Here is a 17,863-nt window from a genome sequence, read left to right on the forward strand (position 1 = left end):
GGGCTGGAATTTGAGTGATGTGGGCATTTTCTATATGAACAAGTGGAATGGATTGGATACCGACGCACCAAAGGGGCTCTCTACCTTACGCTACGAAGTGAGGGGAAACTGAGTGAATAATAACAGGTTATATGATTATTTATTTAAACTCATATTTGGGCCACTTTATAATGAATATGTCGGCATTTATTTGTAAAAAAAAAAAAATTATTTAGGGGGGCTTAAGAATATTTTAGGGGGGCTTGAGCCCCCCTAAAATAGGCCTAACAACGCCAATGGTCTCATCACTCCAAATTACTTTGTTCCAGAAGTTTTGAGGCTTGTCTCTGTGCTGTTTGGCGTAACGTAAGCAGGATACTTTGTGACATTTGCCCAGAAATGGCTTTCTTCTGGCGACTCGACCATGCAGCCCATTTTTCTTCAAGTGCCTCCTTATTGTGCATCTTGAAACAGCCACATCACAATTTTTCAGAGTCCTATATTTCAGCTGAAGTTGTTTGTGGATTTTTCTTTGCATTTCGAACAATTTTCCAGGCAGTTGTGGCTGAAATCTTTGCTGGTCTACCTGAATCCCTCATTTTCCACTTCTTAATCAGCGTTTGAACACTGCTGATTGGCATTCTCAATTCCTTGGGTATCTTTTTATACCCCTTTCCTGTTTTATGCAGTTCAATTACCTTTTCTCGCAGATCCTTTGACAATTCTTTTGCCTTCCCCATGACTCAGAATCCAGAAACATCTGTGCAGCACTGGATGAAAGATGCAATGGTCTGTCAGAAGCCCAGAAACTTACTGACCTTTTATACACACACATTAATTACAAACAAACAGGTCACAGGTGAGGATTGGAACCTTGATTAGCCAATCAAACCTGTTTGTGTCAACTTTTGTGCATGTTATCAGATCAAAGTCACTAAACTTTTGATCAGGGTCATTTGGGTACTTTCTTTTGTCATTTTGATTTAAAAAGAGTAAACACAGTTGTTTGCCAATAAATAGCTTCACACAATCATTAAGCACGAGTGGAAGAAAGGTTTTTGTGTTATCATTCATATTCTCTGAAGAATGGCCAAGAAATCATAAATTCTCCCAGGGTATGTAAACTTATGAGCACGACTGTATATACTGTATATATGACCCCCAGTATGATATGTTAAGCTACAGACCCCCTATTTAACAGCATTTTTATGTTTTTATGTTAATGTAACTGAGAGTGTACAAATGGACCTGATATCAACTACCTCTAGGGGCCCCCGCACCCCACTCTTTGTATTTATTTTAGTTTGCCTTTTCGTTGGCCCACCCCTATAATGTATTTCATTTTCTCTGCCTACAGTAAAAATAAAACAACCAAAAAAAACCAGCATTTATCTATATCTTGACAAAAGAACAATGACTTTGTGTGTTGTTTGGGAACAGTTGGGAATGGTTTTGTGCAGTAAAACTTTTCATGAACTCAACTCACCTTAATGTGTGTTCTTAAATGTGTGTTCTGTGTCTTAGATCAGAGGTGTCAAAGTCGCTTTCACTGAGGGCCACATCGCAGTTATGTTTGGCCCCAGAGGACCGCTTCTAACAGGGAATACTATTATTACACACTTTTTTAATGCATTTTATCAGTAGATTTTTTTTTTAACCTAAAATGTAAAAAAAAAAAATCTGGTAAGTTGTAATAATTTCAGCTCAAAATTGAGTGTATATTACAGTAAATGGAAAAACAGTACTGCTGTTTTTATGGTAAAAAGCTCAGCCAGAATTTTACTGTAAAATTTACATTTGTTTTTTTTTTACTGTAAATAAAAAAAACTGCAATTTTACAGTAAAATGTTGGCACCTGAGCTGCCAGTTTGTTTGTTTTATTACCGCAAATCAACAACTGTAGATTTTTCGGTGTATTACCGTAAATGCCATAATGGCCCCACTTATTACAGTAAATTGTCATGTCTTTTGATTATGTTTTGTTTTAGTTATGTCCTGTTTGGTTTTTGGTCACTTAGTTCCTGCTTTTTCACTCCCTTGTTTTGTTTCCATGGTTACCCATTAATCATGCCACTACTATTTAAGTCTGTCACTTTCAGTTGGTCGTCCTGGCGACATTACCTCTGTTACGTCTACTACCCATGCTTAGTAGTAGTATGTTTATCATAGTTCATGCTGTTCGTTCTGGTCACTGTAAGTGTTATTTATTTCATGTCCATAGTTTTGCCTTTGTGCAAGTTTTTTTGTTTCATAGTCAAGTTTGCATTTCCGCCTTGTGCGCGCTTTTTGTTTGTACCTTTTTATAGTTATTATTAAATCATGTCCTTACCTTCACGCCATGTCCGCTCCAATTTCTTTGCATCTCGGGAAAACAAACCCCGCCAAAGTCCACGTCGTGACATAAATAAAGTACTGTTTTCTTCATTTAGAGAAAAATGCTGTATAAACCACAGTAAATTTCACAATTTTACCATGAAATCTATTGCTACTTTTACATTGCACAATTGGAGGGATTACTTGCTTTGAAATCATTATTATTAGTATTTATTTATATTTAAAAAATGGTTTGAATGTTTGATAATATATTATTGCATAATTAGACAATAATTTGTGATTACTCCCAAAATAGAAAGAAATAATACATTTAGTACGAAAAGTTACAGTACTTTATTGATTCTTATTATTTCCAGGCTTTCGAGAGCCAAATGAAATTAAGTGGCGGGCCAAATCTGGCCCCCGGGCCTTGAGTTTGACACCTGTGTCTTAGCTGAAGAGAGCAGTTATGATTTTGGTTTAAAGAGTACCGTATTTTTTTCGGAGTATAAGTCGCACCGGAGTATAAGTCGCACCGGCCGAAAATGCATAATAAAGAAGGAAAAAAACATATATAAGTCACATTTTTTGGGGAAATTTATTTGATAAAAGCCAACACCAAGAATAGACATTTGAAAGGCAATTTAAAATAAATAAAGAATAGTGAACAACAGGCGTCTAGTCTCTTACGTGAATGAACTAAATAATATTACTTGATATTTTACGGTAATGTGTTAATAATTTCACACATAAGTCGCTCCTGAGTATAAGTCGCACCCCCGGCCAAACTATGAAAAAAACTGCGACTTATAGTCCGAAAAATACGGTAAACAACTTAAGTTTAGAGCATTTGTTTTCTCTATTACAGTGAGTTCCCTGCACGTCATCTTCATCACTAAAGGGAAAATGTCATCTGCAGTAGAGAATCCATCTGCCATTTTCAAGTATGTTTCTTTATTTCATATTTTATTTTTTTGAGTCTTCAGCTTGAAGCGTCCCTCTGTCTCCGACTCCCCCGTCGTCATGTGACACGAGCCCGTGTCTGTTATGATTTGGCTTCCTGGTTTCGATGACCCGCCTTATCTTGCCTCTGATTGGCCAGTCCGTAATGTTTCGCCCTAACCTTAGCCAATTGTGACTCATCATACGAACACCAACCAATCATCATGGATTTTTTTCCGTATGTACGAATGTTCTCATTCATCCAGGTCATTGTATTTTCTCCGTATTTTTTTTTTAGCCTGGATTCACAGTCCATTTTCTCTCTTTTTAGCTTCGATTTAAGCTACCTCGCTACATGGGTCTAAAAGATAGCTAAGCTACAGGAATTTGATTGATTGATTGAAACTTTTATTAGTAGATTGCGCAGTTCAGTACATATTCCGTACAATTGACCATCACACAAGTTAATCATCAGAGTATATACATTGAATTATTTACATTATTTACAATCCGGGGGGTGGGATGAGGAGGGTTTGGTTGATAACAGCATACTTCAGTCATCAACAATTGCATCATCAGAGAAATGGGCATTGAAACGGTGTAGGTCTGACTTGGTAGGATATGTACAGCGAGCAGAGAACATAGTGAGTTCAGACAGCATAAGAACAAGTGTTAAAAGCCAGAGAATAAAAGTGGGTCTTAAGACGAGACTTAAAACACTCCACTGTGGGAGCAGTTGGAAAATGGAGGGGCAGAGTGTTCCAGAGCTTAGGGCCGACCACAGAGAAGGCCCTGTCTCCCCTGGTTTTAAGTCTGGTCTTGGGCACCACGAGCTGGAGCTGGCTCTCGGACCTCAGAGCGCGCGCAGGATTGTAAGTTTGCCAGTCCATGTAAAGCTTTAAAAACAAACAGCAAGGTTTAAAAATCAATTCTAAAATGAACAGGGAGCCAGTGCAAAGTCTCAAGAATTGGGGTTATATGCTCACGTCTCATTATCGGTATTGTTTTTTTTTAATTATTTTTTTATTTTTATTAAATCAACATAAAAAACACAAGATACACTTACAATTAGGGCACCAACCCAAAAAACCTCCCTCCCCCATTCACACTCATTCACACAAAAGGGTTGTTTCATTCTGTTATTATGATTGGGGGCGTGGTTAAGATATATATATTTAAGAAATACTTGACTTTCAGTGAATCCTAGCTATATATATATATATATATATATATATATATATATATATATATATATATATATATATATATATATATATATAAATTATATATATATATATATATATATATATATATATATATATATATATATATATATATATATATATATATATATATATATATATATATAAATAAAAGAAATACTTGAATTTCAGTGTTCATTTATTTACACATACACACACATAACACTCATCTACTCATTGTTGAGTTAAGGGTTGAATTGTCCTTCCTTGTTCTATTCTCTGTCACTATTTCAGAACACACACATTATACAAATATACATTATAAAATCAATAAGAAAACGGGAGCTCTAATTTGGGAGTCTGAATTAGGATCAGAAGTTCCTATATAAACATTGCGCACTCACGTCGCCTTTTTGTATTGATTACTGCAGCTGTGCACTGGATTCATTCACAAATACAAACTACAACTCACAAACACTTTAGAGTTAGGCTCCACCATCAGAATGTGTACTTAAACTTATAAAGATCACATGGATATTATTCAGTGAGTTGATTCACCAAAACTAACCTGTTATACAGGAGGAAAAAGCACACAGGACGTTTCAATTGTTCACAGACTGGTCGCGCTCATCAGAATGACAAGACACTTCCGGTCTGCAAGTGATAGCATTCAATTGGGAAGAAACGCCCTACTGCCCCCTACTGACCAATGTGAATACTGATAAATGTGTAATGACAGCTCCAAAAACGAATTCAAACCACAAAATAAAATAAATAAATCAACACAAAAATGTGACACATTATGGGTGGGTCACATATGCATGTACAGTAGATGGCAGTATTGTCCTGTTTAAAAGTGTCACAACATTGCTGTTTACGGCAGACAAACTGCTTTACGGTAGACGAAAACGTGACTGCTGTTGTTGTGTTTTGTTACCGCGCTGGGAGGACGTTAATGAAACTGCCTAACAATAAACCCACATAAGAAACCAAGAACTCGCCCTTGATCATTAGCTGTTTATATGGTGGGAAAGCGGACGTGTGAACAGGCTGTCAACACGTCACTCAGGTCCGCATGGAGCTGGAGGGGGCGTGGCCTCCAGCTCCGCCTGAATTTCGGGAGATTTTCGGGAGAAAATTTGTCCCGGGAGGTTTTCGGGAGAGGCGCTGAATTTCGGGAGTCTCCCGGAAAATCCGGGAGGGTTGGCAAGTATGACATCAAATATGTTGTCTTTGTAGCATATTCAACTGAATATGGGTTGAAAATGATTTGCAAATCATTGTATTCCGTTTATATTTACATCTAACACAATTTCCCAACTCATACGGAAACGGGGTTTGTACAATGTGCTTCTGTCAGCAGCTACACAATCAATCAATGTGTTTTTTTGCACAGATGTGTCATACCATGACTCGTCCACAAGATGTCAGTAAATCCCATATAAACCACCACACACCCCAAGAAGATTTACAGCTCAACGAGCTCATTGCCTGCAAAGCTACTTTACTTCACTGGTACTCACAGCAGCAGGCTGGCAGGAGCAAACACACAATGCATTGGCCAATTGCATTGCTTCCTGCGAGCTTTGGCAGCCAATGGGAATGAGAAGAATAGGTGTGGTGGCTGCTTTGCACAGGAGGGTGTTGCATGTGGTTATAAAGCTGGTGGTGTTGCCTTCTGATCACACAGACCATTCCTACAAGCAGGACACATTCACACGGTGCAACAGGTAAGAATATTTACTATCTATGCAGGTGAAGCCACTGTTGGTGTGCATCTTTGTAATGATTCTACTTTGACGTCTGTTTGTGCTGATGACACCAACAGGTGCAAAGGTTTTGACCTAACATGCATTGACTTCATTGCCGCTCCACTTTTAATTCCAATTGTACATTTTATGTTTTAACCCTTTGCACAATTTGCTAGAAATGCTTTCTATTTACGGAATGAGGCTTGTATTGGACACTGGACGTCATTGTTGTGGATAAGAGCAAAGGGCGCCATAACGCAATGTTTTGATAGAAATAAAAGTCCAAAAATGGTGTTTTTGTTTTTGCGACCGCCCGGCTGACTTGCGCAACTTCAGGGTTCAGCTCAGTGCAGGCATGCTCGCTGGGGTGGGGTTTGGCTTGTGTACCTGTACAGACTTGTAGTGCAAACCACACCTTTTGGGGCAAAAGTAAGTAAGCGATAGAGCACTAATTATATCTGTTTTTTTCAGGGGGAAGAACAAGCTTGCAAAATGAACGACAACAAGAAAGTCAAGGAGGAAGTGGAGAAGTTTAGCAAGGATAAACTAAGGAGGACTTCCACTTCGGAGAAAAACGTACTCCCAACTGCAGCTCGTAGGTTTTCTTCTTTTATGTTGCCCCGAAAGGGACAAGCGGTAGAAAATGGATGGATATTGCCGGTCATCAACAATGCATCACAACCCATCAAAATATGAAATAAATACACAAGCAGTCCTCTTCCAGTTCACTGATATATGCTTTTTGCATGCTCTGTATAAGTCTAAACATACTTATACTTCCTGTTAGTTTTGTGTCATTAATGCCTGTCCTTTTTGTTTGTTTTTTAGAGATTGCAGCGGAAAAGAAAGCGTTGAAAGAGGAGGCTAAATGAATCATCTTTAATCCTGGCTTCTCCTCCTCCACTAATGTGATCTCTTTCCATCTTCTGCCTCTGTCACCATGTGCCACCATACAGAATTATACCGTCTGTAACCCAATGGGATTTTTTTTTTTTTTTTACTCGGTTTAGAAATGAACAAACAAAAGTGTTTTGCACAGTCCAAGATAAAAAAAAATGACCTGAACATTTGTATTAATTGAATTAGGTGTCATGTCTATATAGTACAATTTGGAAATATTGTGCAAAATGGAATCAAATTATATTTTTGTAAACTTTTTAAAAAACAAACAAAATGTGTCAACATTGACCTCCTTTACATTTCCGCATTAAATTCCCAATGTTGTGACGAACCATGTATTTTTATTTTTTTATTTTTTTTACAGCATAATGTACAGTATTTCACCAACTTTGACTCAAAAAAGGATATGCAAGTACAATAAAAGATTTGGGTAACAAAATGCCTTTCTTTTAAAAAAAACCCATTTCCATAAGTAACATAAAAAACATGTTACTATTAACACAAAGAAAGAATGACATGTTACATTTGCCAAATATGTTATACAAACCCCGTTTCCATATGAGTTGGGAAATTGTGTTAGATGTAAATATAAACGGAATACAATGATTTGCAAATCATTTTCAACCCATATTCAATTGAATATGCTACAAAGACAACATATTTGATGTTCAAACTCATAAACATTAACTTTAGAATTTGATGCCAGCAACACGTGACAAAGAAGTTGGGAAAGGTGGCAATAAATACTGATAAAGTTGAGGAATGCTCATCAAACACTTATTTGGAACATCCCACAGGTGAACAGGCAAACTGGGAACAGGTGGGTGCCATGATTGGGTATAAAAGTAGATTCCATGAAATGCTCAGTCATTCACAAACAAGGATGGGGCGAGGGTCACCACTTTGTCGACAAATGCGTGAGCAAGTTGTTGAACAGTTTAAGAAAAACCTTTCTCAACCAGCTGTTGCAAGGAATTTAGGGATTTCACCATCTACGGTCCGTAATATCATCAAAGGGTTCAGAGAATCTGGAGAAATCACTGCACGTAAGCAGCTAAGCCCGTGACCTTCGATCCCTCAGGCTGTACTGCATCAACAAGCGACATCAGTGTGTAAAGGATATCACCACATGGGCTCAGGAACACCTCAGAAACCCACTGTTAGTATCTACAGTTGGTCGCTACATCTGTAAGTGCAAGTTAAAACTCTCCTATGCAAGGCGAAAACCGTTTATCAACAACACCCAGAAACACTGTCGGCTTCGCTGGGCCTGAGCTCATCTAAGATGGACTGATACAGAGTGGAAAAGTGTTCTGTGGTCTGACAAGTCCACATTTCAAATTGTTTTTGGAAACTGTGGACGTCGTGTCCTCCGGACCAAAGAGGAAAAGAACCATCCGGATTGTTATAGGCGCAAAGTTGAAAAGCCAGCATGTGTGATGGTATGGGGGTGTATTAGTGCACAAGACATGGGTAACTTACACATCTGTGAAGGCGCCATTAATGCTGAAAGGTACATACAGGTTTTGGAGCAACATATGTTGCCATCCAAGCAACGTTACCATGGACGCCCCTGCTTATTTCAGCAAGACAATGCCAAGCCACGTGTTACATCAACGTGGCTTCATAGTAAAAGAGTGCGGGTACTAGACTGGCCTGCCTGTAATCCAGACCTGTCTCCCATTGAAAATGTGTGGCACATTATGAATTCTAAAATAGCACAACAGAGACCCCCGGACTGTTGAACAACTTAAGCTGTACATCAAGCAAGAATGGGAAAGAATTCCACCTGAGAAGCTTAAAAAAGGTGTCTCCTCAGTTCCCAAACGTTTACTGAGTGTTGTTAAAAGGAAAGGCCATGTAACACAGTGGTGAACATGCCCTTTCCCAACTACTTTGGCACGTGTTGCAGCCATGAAATTCTAAGTTAATTATTATTTGCAAAAAAAAAAAATAAAGTTTATGAGTTTGAACATCAAATATGTTGTCTTTGTAGCATATTCAACTGAATATGGGTTGAAAATGATTTGCAAATCATTGTATTCCGTTTATATTTACATCTAACACAATTTCCCAACTCATATGGAAACGGGGTTTGTAGTTCAGTGAAATGCACAAAACATTTTTAAGTGGGTTTTCTGTTATGGACCTATCCATACATCCATTTTTCTCTGCCTGTCCCTCTCGAGGTTGCTGGAGCCTATCCCAGCTGCACTCGGGCGGAAGGCGGGGTGAACCCTGGACAAGTCGCCACCTTAGCACAGATAGACAACGTTCACACACTAGGGCCAATTTAGGGTTGCCAATCAACCTATCCCCAGGTACATGTCTTTGGAGGTGGGAAGGAACTGGAGTATTCGGAGGGAACATGAAAACTCCACACAGAAAGACCCTGAGCCCGGGGGATCGAACCCAGGACCTTCTTATTGTAAGGCACATGCACTAGGTTTTGTTGTTCCAATAGAATACCATGTCAATTATATCTAACGTTAGTAATTCAACTTTGCTAAATCGCTATCATTAGCTGACCACACACAAATGGTACATTATTTATTTAGTGCATACTTGCCAACCCTCCCGGATTTTCCGGGAGACTCCCGAAATTCAGCGCCTCTCCCGAAAACCTCCCGGGACAAATTTTCTCCCGAAAATCTCCCGAAATTCAGGCGGAGGTGGAGGCCACGCCCCTTCCAGCTCCATGCGGACCTGAGTGACGTGTTGACAGCCTGTTCACACGTCCGCTTTCTCACAACATAAACAGCTAATGATCGAGGGCGAGTTCTTGGTTTCTTATGTGGGTTTATTGTTAGGCAGTTTCATTAACGTCCTCCCAGCGCGGCAACAACACACAACAACAGCAGTCACGTTTTGGTCTACCGTAAAGCAGTTCGTCTGCCGTAAACAGCAATGTTGTGACACTCTTAAACAGGACAATACTGCCATCTACTGTACATGCATATGTGACCCACCCATAATGTGTCACATTTTTGTGTTGATTTATTTATTTTATTTTGTGGTTTGAATTCGTTTTTGGAGCTGTCATTACACATTTATCAGTATTTACATTGGTCAGTAGGGGGCAGTAGGGCGTTTCTTCCCAATTGAATGCTATCACCTGCAGACCGGAAGTGTCTTGTCATTCTGATGAGCGCGACCAGTCTGTGAACAATTGAAACGTCCTGTGTGCTTTTTCCTCCTGTATAACAGGTTAGTTTTGGTGAATCAACTCACTGAATAATATCCATGTGATCTTTATAAGTTTAAGTACACATTCTGATGGTGGAGCCTAACTCTAAAGTGTTTGTGAGTTGTAGTTTGTATTTGTGAATGAATCCAGTGCACAGCTGCAGTAATCAATACAAAAAGGCCACGTGAGTGCGCAATGTTTATATAGGAACTTCTGATCCTAATTCAGACTCCAAAGTTAGAGCTCCCGTTTTCTTATTGATTTTATAATGTATATTTGTATAATGTGTGTGTTCTGAAATAGTGACAGAGAATAGAACAAGGATGGACAATTCAACCCTTAACTCAACAATGAGTAGATGAGTGTTATGTGTGTGTATATATGTAAATAAATGAACACTGAAATTCAAGTATTTCATTTATTTATGTATATATATCTAGAATCCACTGAAAGTCAAGTATTTCTTATATATATATATCTTAACCACGCCCCCGCCCCACCCCCACCCCCCGAAATCGGAGGTCTCAAGGTTGGCAAGTATGATTTAGTGGCTTTACTATACCTGGAATGATACCCATAGCGCTTTACATTACACATTACATTCACCCATTCACTCATACGGCGGAAGTTACAATGCAGGGCACTAACCACGACCCATCAGGAGCAAGTGTGACGTGTCTTGCCCAAGGACTTTGACTAGGATGGCAGAAGATTTAATCAAACCGGGAGACATCTAGTTGCTGGCACAGTCACTCTATCATCTGCGCCACACCGCCCCAACACAAATCTAATGCGTGTGAGTGTGCGTTTTACATATGGGCATAGTTCAGGGGTCGGCAACCCAAAATGTTGAAAGAGCCATATTGGACCAAAAATACAAAAAAAAAATCTGTCTGGAGCCGCAAAAAATTAAAAGCCATATTACATACAGATAGTGTGTCATGAGATATAAATTGAATTAAGAGGACTTAAAGGAAACTAAATGAGCTCAAATATAGCTACAAATGAGGCATTATGATGCAATATGTACATATAGATAGCCTAAATAGCATGTTAGCATCGATTAGCTTGCAGTCATGCAGTGACCAAGTATGTCTGATTAGCACTCCAACAAGTCAATAAAATCAACAAAACTCACCTTTCATGCACAACCTTAAAAGTTTAGTGGACAAAATGTGACAGAAAAAGAAGTGGCATAAAACACGTCCTAGAAAATTATACATGTAAACGAACTACGGTGAGTTCAAGGACCGCCAAAATTAGTAGGACAAAACGGGGCTCGCCAAATACTCGAATCAGTGAAGCATGTTTAATACAAACAGTGTGCTTTATAACAATTAGGGAGGTTTGTGTCATGTTTGTCCTCCTACAGAAACCATATTAAAACAAAAAATAGATTGTTTTCCCCTCATCTTTTTCCATTTTTCATACACATCTGAGCCACTAGGGCGGCGCTCAGGGCCGGCCCGTGGCATAGGCCGTATAGGCAAATGCTAAGGGCGCCGTCCATCAGGGGGCACCATGCCAGTGCCACAAATGTTGGAGAAAAAAAAAAAGAAAAAAAAAGTTGTTACTATTATTTCTAAATACAAAAAATAATCTCACGTTAATTAAAATGCAAAGTAAAGCCTATTTAATAGAAATATTATTTGTTACAACATTACGCACCCCCCTCCTCCCCACGCACGGTGCGCCCCCTCCCTTCCCGTATCATGACTCTTTTTGGACGTCACCACATCAAAAAATCAACACAAGATGTCAAAACGGCCAAAACTGTCAGGTGCCCAGGGAAGAAAAAAGAGAAAAGAAGAGGAGGAGAAACGAGAAAAGACAGAGGTAGCAGGTAGGTAACGTTAGCCTACATGAAATGATTTGTCTGTTACAGAATGTGATAGTAACCTGGCTTTTTAGCATTAAGCTAATGTTACATGATTCGGCAATTGCTAATCAATAAATAGCTAGTTCTGTTTTAACGTCGGGTTAATATTGTGGAGGGGGCTAAATTGTTATGGAAAATAATAATGTAACGTTAGGTAATTACAGTACTCCCACCTTACATTCCTCAGGGACATTTGTATTAGATCTTTTAAGCAGGTGTTTTTTGTTTACATTGTTATTGCCTTCTGGTTAGCTAATGTTTGCCCTGCAGGTAATAGTCACTTTTCCACCCCTTTATATATTAGGTATAGTTGTAAGTAAAAGACAAAGCTATTCGGGTTCTTGTGAGTATATACACTTCACTGCCGATGTGGGGGGGCGCCACCTAAAATCTTGCCTAGGGCGCCAGATTGATTAGGGCCAAGCCTGGCGGCGCTAAGCCGCGGGTTGCCGACCCCTGCCCTAGGTTCTAGTGCAGGGGTCAGCAACCTTTACCACTCAAAGAGCCATTTTGACCCGTTTCCACAAATTAAAGAAAACAATGGGAGCCACAAAACTCTTTTGAAATTTAAAATGAAATAACACTACATACAAAGTTTTTTTTTTGCTTTGTGCTATGTATAAACCAGGGGTCTTAATATAACTTAATATGGAAATGTAATGTTAGTGCGGCCCGCGAGTTTTATATGAAGGGCACTTGACAGCGTCACACTTGCCAACCCTCCCGATTTTTCCGGTAGACTCCCGAATTTCAGGGAAACTATTCTCTCGAATGTATGCTGATTTTCACCCAAACAACAATAATAAGGGCGTGCCGTGATGTCACTACCTTTAGCGCCCTCTACGGCTTGAACAAACAGATTGCCAGCCCAGTTACGTGTTATATGAGGCTTCTGCAGACACACATAAGTGAATGCAAAGCATACTTGGTTAACAGCCATACAGATCACACTGAGGGTGGCGATATAAACAACTTTAACACTCTTACTAATATGCGCCACCCTGTGAACTCACACCAAACAAGAATGACAAACACATTTCGGGAGAACATCCACACCGTAACACAACAGAACAAATACCCAGAATCCCATGCATCCCTAACTCTTCCGGGCTACTTTATACACGCCCGCCACCCCAACCCTGCCCCCCCCACACATCAACAACACCCCCCACCCCGAGGTGGGCGGGGTTTGGTGGTAGCAGGGTGTGTAATGTAGCCCGGAAGAGTTAGGGATGCATGGGATTCTGGGTATTTGTTCTGTTGTGTTTATGTTGTGTTACGGTGTGGATGTTCTCCCGAAATGTGTTCGTCATTCTTGTTTGGTGTGGGTTCACAGTGTGGCGCATATTAGTAAGAGTGTTATAGTTGTTTATACGGCCACCGTCAGTGTGATCTGTATGGCTGTTGAACAAGTATGCCTTGCCGTCACTTAGTGCGTGAGCAGACGCCACATACAAAATATGACGCTGTTTCTTAGGTGAAAAAGCGGACGCGACGACAGGTTGTAGAGGACGCAAAATGCAGTGCCATCACGGCACGCCCTCAATTTTGTTGTCCGGGTGAAAATCGGAGAATGTTTGCCCTGGGAGAGGCAGTGAAATCCGGAAGTCCCGGAAAAATCGGGAGGGTTGGCAAGAATGCAGCTGAGCCGCATCAGAGTGGTCAAAGAGCCGCGGGTTGCCGACCCCTGGCATAGTTTATGTCATTACATGCTAAAAGCTATAAGAGGGCGGGGTTTAATGCTTACAACACTTGGGAAAGTTAGCACCCTCTAGGCATCTGTGTTAAGGTTGCAAACCGTGCAATCAGTGCCAAATAATGGAAAAAGCCAACTCTTAAAGTTCCAACAGGTCCGAGCCTGCTACAAGCAAGGGAGTGGATATTTTACCTTTCTGCAAGTGTATGCATCAGGACCTATAGTGTCCAGATGACAGAAATTCACTAACACATTCTACTTATGTATTTTTTGCTCCAGAAAATGAATCTCGCAGTCATTTCACATAATATCCATAGGTCGTTGAGTAATCAGTAGACAACTAATTACTTGGAACGCCCCCTTTCCAACGACAGACACAATATATCATCCACTCCTGGTGTGATGTCATTTACAGAACTGGAGCCTACTTTCTGGAATTTTGGAGCTTAAAGTGTAGGTTCTAAAATGTTAGAAAACATGCAAAATCACTACTGTGTCTATTTTGAGGGAATTTGACCTATATGTAGATATAATTTTTAGGTGGCCGAGAACTATGAAATAAGTGTCAATGTTATCAGCAATAGAGGGTTCTCTTTAATGCAATCAACTTCCATTTAGTTATTATAATACCAGAGTGGTTACAATAGAATGTTTGGACCCATATGTGATACCATAAGTGAGAGTGAACAGTCTTTGGAAAGCCAATGAGGGAACATGTGTGAACAAGTCAAGGATGTTTCGTTTTATGTGATCTCCTACAGATAGTGTGAACTGTGTTTTTCTTCAACGGGCTTGCAAAAACATTCTCACAGTCCAGCCAGCATTGGCGTTGCTATGCCTATTTTAGGGGGGCTCAAGCCCCCCTAAAATATTCTTAAGCCCCCCTAAGTAATTTGTTTAAAAAAAAAAAAAAAGTTTTTTTTTGTTTTTTTTTACAAATACATGCAGACATATTCATTATAAAGTGGCCCGATAGAGTGGACCGACACCAGCAGATGACATGGCACCCCAAACCATCACTGATGGTGGAAACTTTACACTAGACTTCAGGCAACGTGGATCCTGTGCCTCTCCTGTCTTCCTCCAGACTCTGGGACCTCGATTTCCAAAGGAAATGCAAAATTTGCATGGTTGGGTGATGGTTTGGGGTGCCATGTCATCTGCTGGTGTCGGTCCACTCTGTTTCCTGAGATCCAGGGTCAACGCAGCCGTCTACCAGCAAGTTTTAGAGCACTTCATGCTTCCTGCTGCTGACCTGCTCTATGGAGATGGAGATTTCAAGTTCCAACAGGACTTGGCGCCTGCACACAGCGCAAAATCTACCCGTGCCTGGTTTACGGACCATGGTATTTCTGTTCTAAATTGGCCCGCCAACTCCCCTGACCTTAGCCCCATAGAAAATCTGTGGGGTATTGTGAAAAGGAAGATGCAGAATGCCAGACCCAAAAACGCAGAAGAGTTGAAGGCCACTATCAGAGCAACCTGGGCTCTCATAACACCTGAGCAGTGCCAGAAACTCATCGACTCCATGCCACGCCGCATTAACGCAGTAATTGAGGCAAAAGGAGCTCCAACCAAGTATTGAGTATTGTACATGCTCATATTTTTCATTTTCATACTTTTCAGTTGGCCAACATTTCTAAAAATCCCTTTTTTGTATTAGCCTTAAGTAATATTCTAATTTTGTGACACACGGAATTTTGGATTTTCATTTGTTGCCACTTCAAATCATCAAAATTAAATGAAATAAACATTTGAATGCATCAGTCTGTGTGCAATGAATAAATATAATGTACAAGTTACACCTTTTGAATGCAATTACTGAAATAAATCAAGTTTTTCAAAATATTCTAATTTACTGGCTTTTACCTGTATATATATATATATATATATATATATATATATATATATATATATATATATATATATATATATATATATATATATATATATATACAGTATATATATATATATATATATATATATATATATATATATATATATATATATATACATATATATATATATATATATATATATATATATATATATATATATATATATATATATATATCGCAGGGCCAACACAGATAGACAGACAACATTCACACTCACATTCACACACTAGGGCCAATTTAGTGTTGCCACTCAACTTATCCCCAGGTGCATGTCTTTGGAGGTGGGAGGAAGCCGGAGTACCCGGAGGCAACCCACGCAGTCACGGGGAGAACATGCAAACTCCACACAGAAAGATCCCGAGCCCGGGATTGAACCCAGGACTACTCAGGACCTTCGTATTGTGAGGCAGACGCACTAACCCCTCTTCCACCATGCTGCCCCTGCAAGCATGAAAAAAACATCATTAAATATATTTGTTTTATTGTATTGTTACATTAATAGCTGTTGTATTGTTATAGGATGGCTTGTTAAACATTTCATAGGATTTTCAGAGGGAGGAAAAACCAAGACATTTAATATAAAATGTAAAATGAATAAATACATAAAAAGAAAAAAAATGGTTAAAAGCCATCGTCCCGGAGAGCATTTAATTTCGTCCCGTGCATTTTTTTTACCGTCCCCGGGACGACGGGACTACGTTAATCTCAAGCCCTGGAAGTTACATTTTATTGTTTGCATTATTTGTTTCAGCATTGAAATTTGAAGATGGTCCCTCAGCTCTTTGACAGCTTTGGCTCTTTTTCAGATCAGCAGACGGACTCTAAGTCTTTCTTATTTACAGTATATATAAACCTTTCTCATTTCTATTCAGACTTCCATATATTTAATTTCCTTAACGACTTGCCATAATATATATATATATAAATTTATTATATATAAGCCAAATTATCCCGATCCAGATATTACTTTAATTCAAGTAATTAAGTGATATTTCCAGGGCTTGAATTTACAACCATTTTAGTCACATATGTGCCCAAGATGCAGAGGTGGGTAGAGTAGCCAGAAATTGTACTCAAGTAAGAGTACTGCTACTTTAGAGATTTATTACTCAAGTAAAAGTAAGGAGTAGTCACCCAAATATTTACTTGAGTAAAAGTAAAAAGTATGTTGTGAAAAAACTACTCAAGTACTGAGTAACTGATGAGTAACATACACACACATATCATATATATATATATATATATATATATATATATATATATATATATATATATATATATATATATATATATATATATACATATATATATATATATATATATATAAATATATATACATACACACATATATATATATATATATATATACATACACACACACATTTATATATATACATTATATATATATATATATATATATATATATATATATATATACACATATATATATATACAGTATATAATTTATATGTATTTATTTTGCCGTTTTTGTTTACATGTTAAAGGTGTTTTAATGAATATACATGCATGTTTAACACATATAGATTCCTTTCTTTCATGAAGACAAGAATATAAGTTGGTGTATTACCTGATTCTGATGACTTGCATTGATTGTAATCAGACAGTCGTGATGATAGCGTCCACGTTTTCAAATGGAGGAGAAAAAAAGTTCCTCCTTTCTGTCTAATACCACATGAAAGTGGTTGGTTTTTGGCATCTTATTTGTCCAGCTTCCATATTCGTTTTTATACACTTTACAAGAAATACATTGGCGGCAAACTCCGTAGCTTGCTAGCTTGTTTGCGCTGGCTTTCGGAGACTCTTGTTTTGAAAGCGCAGGCGCGATGGAGCGGCACTTTTATTGTGAAGACAGGAACTGTGCAGTCAGTCTTTAGGCTTTTGACGGGATGTACGGTTGAAATAAAAAAGGGTCTTTTTTCCTTCACACTTTTGATTGATTGATTGAGACTTGTATTAGTAGATTGCACAGTACAGTATATATTCCGTACAATTGACCACTAAATGGTAACACTCCAATAAGTTTTTCCACTTGTTTAAGTCAGGTCATGTGAAAGCCTGGCTCTGTTTGATTGGTCCAACGTCACCAGTGACTGCA

The sequence above is a fragment of the Nerophis lumbriciformis genome, linkage group LG35 (assembly GCF_033978685.3).
Source record: "Nerophis lumbriciformis linkage group LG35, RoL_Nlum_v2.1, whole genome shotgun sequence".
Classification (NCBI taxonomy): Eukaryota; Metazoa; Chordata; class Actinopteri; order Syngnathiformes; family Syngnathidae; genus Nerophis; species Nerophis lumbriciformis.